At 47.8% G+C, this 9997-nt stretch overlaps 1 pseudogene across 1 annotated transcript in view; it reads right to left on the minus strand.

Moving 5' to 3' along the window:
- The window catches only part of LOC146830508 (E3 ubiquitin-protein ligase TRIM39-like), an 80153-nt pseudogene extending 70504 nt beyond the window's left edge, over positions 1-9649 (minus strand). Inside the window, exon 1 of the transcript XR_014961431.1 lies at positions 9210-9649. The product of XR_014961431.1 is annotated as an E3 ubiquitin-protein ligase TRIM39-like (transcript). The remainder of the gene's footprint in view (positions 1-9209) is intronic.
- Between the last annotated feature and the right edge of the window lie 348 nt (positions 9650-9997).

A 9997-nucleotide genomic window follows, 5' to 3' on the forward strand; every position in this document is an offset into this window, starting at 1 on the left:
AGTATCTGCCACACATGCCCAGACTGTATATACCAGTCATACATTAATGTTGTAAGTACCAGCCACACATATGCAGATTGCAAGTACCAGTCGCACATATCAGGATTGTGAGCGCCAGTGTCACAGACAACGGTGTCACTTCTTTGGTCCTGTTCTTGCCTTGAAAGTCACTGTTCTCACTTTGAGCCTAACTGCATGGAAAGATTTAGACTTGGAACTACTTTAAAAAACAAACTTTGTCCTAGAGACATTATGACATATTTTAGAACAACACACAAACCAGTGAAAATATCTAATCTAATCTAACACATTTTTATAAGTGCAATAACCATGTGTGCAGCCCATATACCAAGAATAAACAGGAAGCATTTTTGGCTAAAAGAATGGAAAAAGGTACACTATATGTGAATTTCTTAATTGATGTTCATTAATGCGTACTGTGCAGTGATACAACCTAGTTTCAACATTCAGCCTGGTTCACACCCTCCTTCACGCACATCCTGGGCGTCCTCAGCCCTAAAATTAGATGCTTCCATACATAGATCACACACTCAAACCAGGACGCGGGAGGCTTGCAGTCACACACCAGACACTCTGACCCTCACTGTTAGTAATTCTACAAGACCCAACTCTTTCAAGCTCCTCTCCTGCTATTGACCTCTAGCAATCTCCAAAACAGCATCCTCGGTATACACTAACGGCCTCCATTCAACGCAGCCACCGCACATTCTTCGAAGACTTCCACCTCCAACACAAAATACATGAAGGACGCATTCTACACACTTCTAAAGACACTAGAAATGAAACAGCTATCAATAACCCAACACAAAGTCAACACACCAGGCCTCTTTCTATCAGCATCTCCCAATATCTGCGGCTACACACCTATAGCCCTCGACTGGACTGACCACCTTTCCATCCTCAACTGGACAGACCACCTTTCCATCCTCATCTGGACCGACCACCTCTCCGTCCTCAACTGGACCGACCTCCTTTCCATCCTCAACTGGACCGACCTCCTTTCCATCCTCAACTGGACAGACCACCTCTCCGTCCTCAACTGGACCGACCTCCTTTCCATCCTCAACTGGACAGACCACCTCTCCGTCCTCAACTGGACAGACCACCTCTCCGTCCTCAACTGGACAGACCACCTTGCCATCCCCTCCACCAATGCATATACTACACCTGAGTATCAAGGACAATCGAAAAGAAGAATAGTCACCTTCCACTCCATCAGACTTCCTTCTGTAATACATTCAATGACCTGCCAGACACTTCAGACCACCACAGATGTCAGAGCGTAACGAAAACAAACCTGCCATACGAAAACAGGACAAGTCAAACACCCTACTAAAAACACTAACTATAACTGCAGGTCCTTCATCATAGCAGCTATATTCTTTTACTACCAAACCACCATCAGTGAGGCAACCATCAGAAGCAAAGCCCTCTTCAAGGCTGTCAAGCATTGAACCAATCCTCTCTCAGAACCCACAGTCCCTGCATCAGTCGACAAATGCAATGCCATCACACAAATCAGATCAACATTATCACCACTTCCACACTCGCTCCGCTTCCAACCATCCCCCAACCCAATGGATCTTCTTCAATCCAGTCTCACGCATGGATCTCCCCAATAACCTAAAACTCTAGTCTAAGAAACCTCCGATGAAGACGAGACCCTTCCTTCATCCATCATCAAATTGCTTCAAGGAGAGGCCCTTAAGCCCTTCTACCACATTGTCAACATCTCCCTCAGCCATAGGACACTTTCAAGCACTGTTAAGAGAAGTCAGATCTTTCCACTGCAAAAGAAACCATCCCTGGGCCCAGCCGACTTCACAAACTTCTGGCCCATTAAGCACCTTCCATTTATAGGCAAGATAAACAAGAAAGCAGTTGCCAAACTCTACAGGAGCACTTCTGCAAGGCTACTACTCTACAGGATGACCAATCTGTCTTCAGACCATGCAGCAGCACTTAGACAGCCCCACTCCAAGCAGACGACAACACCCATCTCATCAACAACAAGAAAAAACCCCTGACATCATGGTCCTGTTCCTGGACCTCTCTGCTGCCTTCAACAAAGATGACCATCCAGCTTTGATCAACACCTGGAAACAACAAGTGGGATTTTCAGACCCGGTCTTGAAATGGTTCACATCCAACCTCACCAACTGGTACCAGTTCATGCAATTAGGTTCTGCAAGATCACAGAAAATCCCCGTCTCCCGCAAAGTACCTCAGAGCTCCATCCTTTCTCTCTTCATCTTTAACCTCTACATGGGATCTCTGGGATCCATCCTTACAGACAGCAGCATCAAGACCCATCAGACTGCAGACGTAAAATATCCTCACCCAACCACAGCCTCAAATCCCGCCCGTCTTGGATGTCAACAAATGTATTAAAGTTAAACCCCAAAAAGACTGAATTCTTTCTGTATCACAACAGCCCCAGATTTAAGCCTGGGTCTCCACCTTAAACCTACCAGGGTTTACCCTCACCCTCAACACAGACCTCTCATTCAAGAAACACATTGCAAAGAAGACTAAGAAAGGTTGATTTCAATGTCAACACCACCCTAGCACCCCTGAACGGTAGCATATAGGAAGCGGCGCAGCTCATCGAGGGCTTGAAGAAATCATATCACCTTCACATTAAAAGACCTACACTGGCTGCTCCTTCCAGCCCAGATCATCTTCAGATCCTTTGCATCACTTATAAAGACGTCAATAACAAGACCCCCAGCATAAAACTCTGTAAAATAAAAAATAACATATAAAAAAAAACGTACTTCAATGCCATGTCAAAATTAATATGAGCGTCTACATCTCACAGCCATTGGCAATCATTGATAAACATTTTCTAAAATGGAATTCAAATGTGTATTCATCATACACAGGTAATCTTGAGTGTCTTGTGCTAATTTCACCTCCAGCAACCAAATTTCTCCTTAAATTGTTAGACTTTTTAGATGGCTGGACTCAAATAATCACCCTGGGTCCATTTAAATATCATCTGGTTCCATCCCCAAAGGAGGACCGCGGGGCTCATCATTGAGCCCGACGCTGTTTAACATCTATGCCGCTCCTTTGGCTCAGATCGTTAAAGCCTCTGCTTTTGAAGACAGTTCTTATACCCAACATACCCAGGTGATCATCTCCCTGGGACTCGACATTGACGGTGCCATACGCCGATTTCGAGATTGTATGAGGATTATGGCCGCGCGGATGTCTAAGAACCGTCTTCAGTTGAACAGCCAGAAGACGCAGGTCCTGCAGTTTGGCAAAGCCCCGCATCTCTGGTCTCCTGACTGGTGGCCTCCTGAACTGGGGTCAGTCCCCTCTCCAAGACAATCTGCAAGAAACTTAATTAAAATAGACCAGGAATTGGCTATGAGAAGCCACATAGCCACTACAAGACGAACAAGCTTTGCTATCACGCGGCTTCTGAGGAAAGTGTTTCCCCGACTTCAATCTCCGGCTAGGAAACATTTGGTCCGGATTTTGTTCAAAAAGCTGTCTGGATAATAGCGACGCTTTGCTTATGGCAGCGAACGATACCCTTCTGTCCCACCTACAGGTGGTGCACAATACGGCTGCCTGTTTGGTTAGTAGCCCCCCGTCAGGCTCTCCTTCTGTCCCCATCTACAGGGCCCTCCACCGGCTTCCGATCAGAAAGCGCATTGCTTTCAAAAGATGCTGCGTTACCCACAAAGCTTTCATGGGCATTTGTCCTTTGTATCTGAAAGGCGCATTATGTTATCATTGTCCTGCTCGCACACTCAGAACCAGCGACAAGGTGCTCCATTCCTCGCATTCGTGCCTCGACATATGGGGGCAGAGCGTTCTACGACACTGCACGGCGGCACGGAATCAGCTTCCATTCTATCGCTGCTGCTCATCGGATTTTGCTAAATTAAAAAAACTGTTGGAAACCTGACTGTTTCAGTTATTAGGTGCGAGTTATGTACAGGCCGAGTGCCAAGATGCACCTCCAGGTGTGATTCCTTGAGCTTTAATAAAGGGATATAACATAACATGCACCCCCTTGACTGATGAACCATCTCTTGACCTTGTCCCATGCAGGTGCCAGCCCCATGCAGGGCCTGTGAGAGAGAACAGACAACCAAAGAAATGATCAAAGCCTGTGACAGGCACAGGAAGAGTGCAGGCCCCAACCCCAGGCAGGGTCTGTGACAGAGAACAGAAAGACACAGCGAGAGAGCAGGTGCCGGCCCCATGCAGGGCCTGTGAGAGAGAACAGACAACCAAAGAAATGATCAGTCTGTGACAGGCACAGGAAGAGTGCATTCCCCAACCCCAAGCAAGGTCTGTGACAGAGAATAGAGAGACACAGCGAGAGAGCAGGTGCCAGCCCCATGCAGGGCCTGTGAGAGAGAACAGACAACCAAAGAAATGATCAGTCTGTGACAGGCACAGGAAGAGTGCAGTCCCCAACCCCAAGCAAGGTCTGTGACAGAGAATAGAGAGACACAGCGAGAGAGCAGGTGCCAGCCCCATGCAGGGCCTGTGAGAGAGAACGGACAACCAAAGAAATTATCACAGTCTGTGACAGGCACAGGAAGAGTGCAGTCCCCAACCCCACGCAGGGTCTGTGACAGAGAATAGAGAGACACAGCGAGAGAGCAGGTGCCAGCCCCATGCAGGGCCTGTGAGAGAGAACAGACAACCAAAGAAATGATCAGTCTGTGACAGGCACAGGAAGAGTGCAGGTCCCAACCCCAGGCAGGGTCTGTGACAGAGAATAGAGAGATACAGCGAGAGAGCAGGTGCCAGCCCCATGCAGGGCCTGTGAGAGAGAACAGACAACCAAAGAAATGATCAGTCTGTGACAGGCACAGGAAGAGTGCAGGTCCCAACCCCAGGCAGGGTCTGTGACAGAGAACAGAGTGACAGAGCAGGTGCCAGCCCCATAGAGAGTATGCAACAGAGAAGAGACAACCAAAACGAGAGAGCGGGCACCAAGCGTTTACATGGTCTATGACAGAGAACAGTCACAGGACGAGAGCAGATATCAGTCTCATAAAGGGTCTATGACTGAGAATATACAGGATCTCAGATGGAGAACAGACAGGCATAGCAGGAGAGCAACCAGCCTCATAAAGGGTCTGTGACTACGAAAAGACATTTTGAGGGAGTGGGTAACAGACTCCTACATGATCTCAGATGGAGAACCGACAGGCACAGCAGGAGAGCAACCAGCCTCATAAAGGGTCTGTGACTGAGAATATACAGGATCTCGGATGAAGAACAGACAGGCACAGCAGGAGTGCAACCAGCCTCATAAAGGGTCTGTCTGTGACTGAGAATAGACATATTGAGGGAGCGGGTACCCGACTCCTACAAGATCTCAGATGGAGAACAGACAGGCACAGCAGGAGAGCAACCAGCCTCATAAAGGGTCTGTGGCTGAGAATATACAGGATCTCAGATGAAGAACAGACAGGCACAGCAGGAGTGCAACGAGCCTCATAAAGGGTCTGTCTGTGACTGAGAATAGACATATTGAGGGAGCGGGTACCCGACTCCTACAGGATCTCAGATGGAGAACAGACAGGCACGGCAGGAGAGCAACCAGCCTCATAAAGGATCCGTGACTGAGAAAAGACATATTGAGGGAGCGGGTACCAGACTCCTACAGGATCTCAGATGGAGAACAGACATACACAGCAGGAGAGCAATCAGCCTCATAAAGGGTCTGTGACTGAGAATAGACATATTGAGAGAGCAGGTACCCGACTTCTACAGGATCTCAGATGGATAACAGACAGGCACAGCAGGAGAGCAACCAGCCTCATAAAGGGTCTGTGACTGAGAATAGACATATTGAGAGAGCAGGTACCCGACTTCTACAGGATCTCAGATGGAGAACAGACAGGCACAGAAGGAGAGCAACCGACCTCATAAAGGGTCCGTGACTGATAATAGACATATTGAGGTAGCGGGTCACAGACTCCTACAGGATCTCAGATGGAGAACAGACAGGCACAGCAGGCGAGCAACCAGCCTCATAAAGGGTCTGTGACTGAGAATAGACATATTGAGAGAGCAGGTACCCGACTTCTACAGGATCTCAGATGGAGAACAGACAGGCACAGAAGGAGAGCAACCGACCTCATAAAGGGTCCGTGACTGATAATAGACATATTGAGGTAGCGGGTCACAGACTCCTACAGGATCTCAGATGGAGAACAGACAAGCACAGCAGGAGAGCAACCAGCCTCATAAAGGGTCTGTGACAGAGAAAACAGACAGCCAAAGTGAGAGAGCAGACACCAGCGCCATGTATACAGAAAACACACATTTACATTAACAGGGCAGGTCAGGTGCCAGACTCATACAGGGTCTGTGAGAGAGAACAGTCAGCAGACACCACACAAAGTAGAAGGCAAGAAACAGACAGCCAGAGATAGGGAGCAGACATCAGCCACTCTCAGGGCCTATGACCGGAATCAGGGAGTTGCCCTGAGAGTTTACATCAGGGCAGGTTCCAACCCTTTCCAGCATCTGAAATACAATTCAGACACGAGCCCCTTACAGAGTTTGCAACAGAAAAGAGGCAACAGGCTCCTACGGGGTCTGTGACAAGCAACCATTCCAGCTGAACCTCTGCCTGATGAACCCTGCATTGCGGGGAGTCACCTGCACCGATGCTCTTGGGAGCCTGTGTACTACCCATTGCATTGCTGCACATCTTCTGCTGTGTCTGATACCCTCGGGAGCCTGTGTGCTACACATTGCATTGCTGCACATCTCCTGCTGTGTCTGATACCCTTGGGAGCCTGTGTGCTACACATTGCATTGCTGCACATCTTCTGCTGTGTCTGATACCATTGGGAGCCTGTGTACTACACACTGCATTGCTGCACATCTTCTGCTGTGTCTGATACCCTTGTGGGCCTGTGTGCTACACATTGCATTGCTGCACATCTTCTGCTGTGTCTGATACCCTTGGGAGCCTGTGTACTACACATTGCATTGCTGCACATCTTCTGCTGGGTCTGATACCCTTGGGAGCCTGTGTACTACACATTGCATTGCTGCACATCTTCTGCTGGGTCTGATGCTCTTGGGAGCCTGTGTACTACACATTACATTGCTGCACATCTTCTGCTGTCTCTGATACCCTTGGGAGCCTGTGTACTACACATTACATTGCTGCACATCTTCTGCTGTGTCTGATACCCTTGGGAGCCTGTGTACTACACATTACCTTGCTGCACATCTTCTGCTGTGTCTGATACCATTGGGAGCCTGTGTACTACACATTGCATTGCTGCACATCTTCTGCTGTGTCTGATACCCTTGGGAGCCTGTTTACTACACATTGCATTGCCACACATCTTCTGCTGTGTCTGATACCCTTGTGGGCCTGTGTGCTACACCCTACATTGCTGCATCAAGCCTTCTGACACCAACAACTGTCACTGCCACACTGAACCCTTTGAGTACCACGTGAGATCCAAAAACACCCACACACATCCCTTCTGATCTTCTGCATCCGCCTCTGTGGCTCAAGGTATATATACCTGTGGTCTCAGCGTTCCGACGGCCACACTGTGTGCTCTTTTCCAGTTTTTTATATAGGTTTCACAGAGTGCCTTTGCTTACGATCCCTAAGCACCCACAAATATACCTTGTGACTTTGGCCAGTCTTCTCCAGGGGATCCACGGAGTCCACTTTGATCCCTGAATACCCACAGACATATCTTGTGCTCTTCTGCAGCCTCTTCCATGAGGCTCATAGTGCTCCACCTCTGATCCCTAAAAGCAGACATACATAACTTGTATTCCCCTGTGAGACTTGGAGGATGTCTTTACTTGTGAATCCTGACCTCCCACATATATACCATGTGCTCTTGGGCACACTTCTCTATTGGATCCACAGGGTGAATTGCGATCTCTTAACACCCGAAAACATACTTTGTATCCTCTTAAGGACTTAACAAGTGACTTAACTTGTGGTACCTGAACACCAACACACCTACCTTGTGCTCCTCTGCAGGTTCTTCCTCTGGGTAACTTACAGAGTGTCTTCACTTGTAAGTCCTGAACACCCACATACACTCCTTGCACAGACTTCTCTTTGGGGACCACTGGCACATTATGACCTATAAACAATCACAGACATACCGAGAGCTGTTAGTAGCCTCCTCTATGGACTCTCCGGTGACTTTTGATTCTCTGAACATCCACAGACATACCCTGTTCTCTTCAGCAGTCTCCTCAATGGCGCACACAGGTACTCAAACTTTCCATTTCTGACCTTTTGATTTAACATATTAGTGCATTCTGGGAGTTGTGGTCTTGGTTCATTTTACTGAATCCTATTGCTTCAACACACCAGATAAAAAATATATATAATAGCAAAGTCCAGGAAGAGAAAAACGGCATTCCAGTGACACAGAGCCATCTGGTCACCCTATACAAAGGGTGACTTTTGACCTCTGAACACTCACACACATAGCTTGTGCTCTCCGGCTGCCCCTTGGTGTGGCTCACCAAATGACTTTGTGTTCCCTGAATATTCACAGCCATACCTTGTGCTCTTCACTTGTCGTTCCTAAACACCCACACGCACCTTGTGCTTGTTTGTAGGTTTTTCATTGGGGCTCAGTGTGCCTTTGTGATCCCTGAATGCCCACAGACGTGCCTTGTCCTCTTTTCCAGACCCTTCTTTGAGGCTTGAACAACCTGTGATTTCCTAAAATCCAACTTATTTACCTTGTATTCCTTTGTATGACTCATTGCATGTCTTCATTAGTGAGCTCTGAGCACCCACTCACATAACTTGTGCTCTTGGACAACTATCTTTATGGGACTCACAGGGCGCCTTTGATCACTGAAGACCCAGAGACACTGTAACTTCTGAAAGCCTCCAGGAGTGTATTCACTAGTGAATCCTGAGCACACACATACCCTGTGCACTTCTGCAGCCGACTCTATGAGGTACACAGAGTGACTTGTGACCTCTAAGTACGTGCACACATGGCTTGTGCTTTCTGACTGCCTCCTTGATGGGGCTCACAGAGTGACATTGTGATCCCTGAATGTCCACAGACATGCCCTGTGATCTTCAATTGGCACACACACACACACACACACACCCTTATAGTCATATGCAGGTTCCTCAATGGGGATCATAGTGTGAAACTGTGATCCCTGAATGCCTACAGACATACCTTGTACTCCTCTGCAGCCTTCTCTAGAGGACTTGCTGAGTGTGTTTTATGCTCCTTGGACTCCCAGCACACCACACATATCATCCTTTGATCCTCTGCACAGAACAGATTCAGTTTCTCGTGATGTTTCTCACACAGATTCTCCTCCGGGGGCCTCACGGGGGGGCAGATGAAGCTGTTTTAACATTTCCACCATGTTCCCCAGTTGCCGGTTGGGTCGGAGGCTTTTCCCAGATGTTTCCCTGCACTGTGGACAGGGGAAGTTTCCATCTCTTCCCTCCCAGCTCTGAGTGATGCAGGAGCGGCAGAAGTTGTGTCCACAATCAATAGTCACCGGACCAGTAAAATATTCCAAACAGATGGAACAAGTGGCCTCTTCCTTTAGGTTCCCGAGCTGAGCTGCTGCCGCCATGATTCAGAGATGCAGGAAGTAAACTTAAGTTTCATTTCTCTCTCTGTGTGAAGTGGGTGGGTGTGTCTGTGCGTCTGCCTCTCTCTGGCTGCGCTGGGACTTCCGGGTTCATGTTACAGTCACAGAGCAGGAGGGAACTGCCACTTGGTTTTGTTCTCACTTTCTGCAGGTCTCAGGAGCTGCACTTAAAAACGATGTTCTGTAAAATCCTTTGTATTTTTTAAATATGTTGATTGTAATCATTGTTTAAGAATTGTACATATTTAAAAATACTTTTTAGGCAATTTCTTTCTGCATTTGCAATTTTACCTTAAGATTTTAAAGCCTGCAAAGTACCTGCTTTTGCTTCATGTTTTTTAATCTATTCCAGCCATGC

Source organism: Triturus cristatus, chromosome 5_1, assembly GCF_964204655.1.
Source record: "Triturus cristatus chromosome 5_1, aTriCri1.1, whole genome shotgun sequence".
In the NCBI taxonomy this organism is placed as follows: domain Eukaryota; kingdom Metazoa; phylum Chordata; class Amphibia; order Caudata; family Salamandridae; genus Triturus; species Triturus cristatus.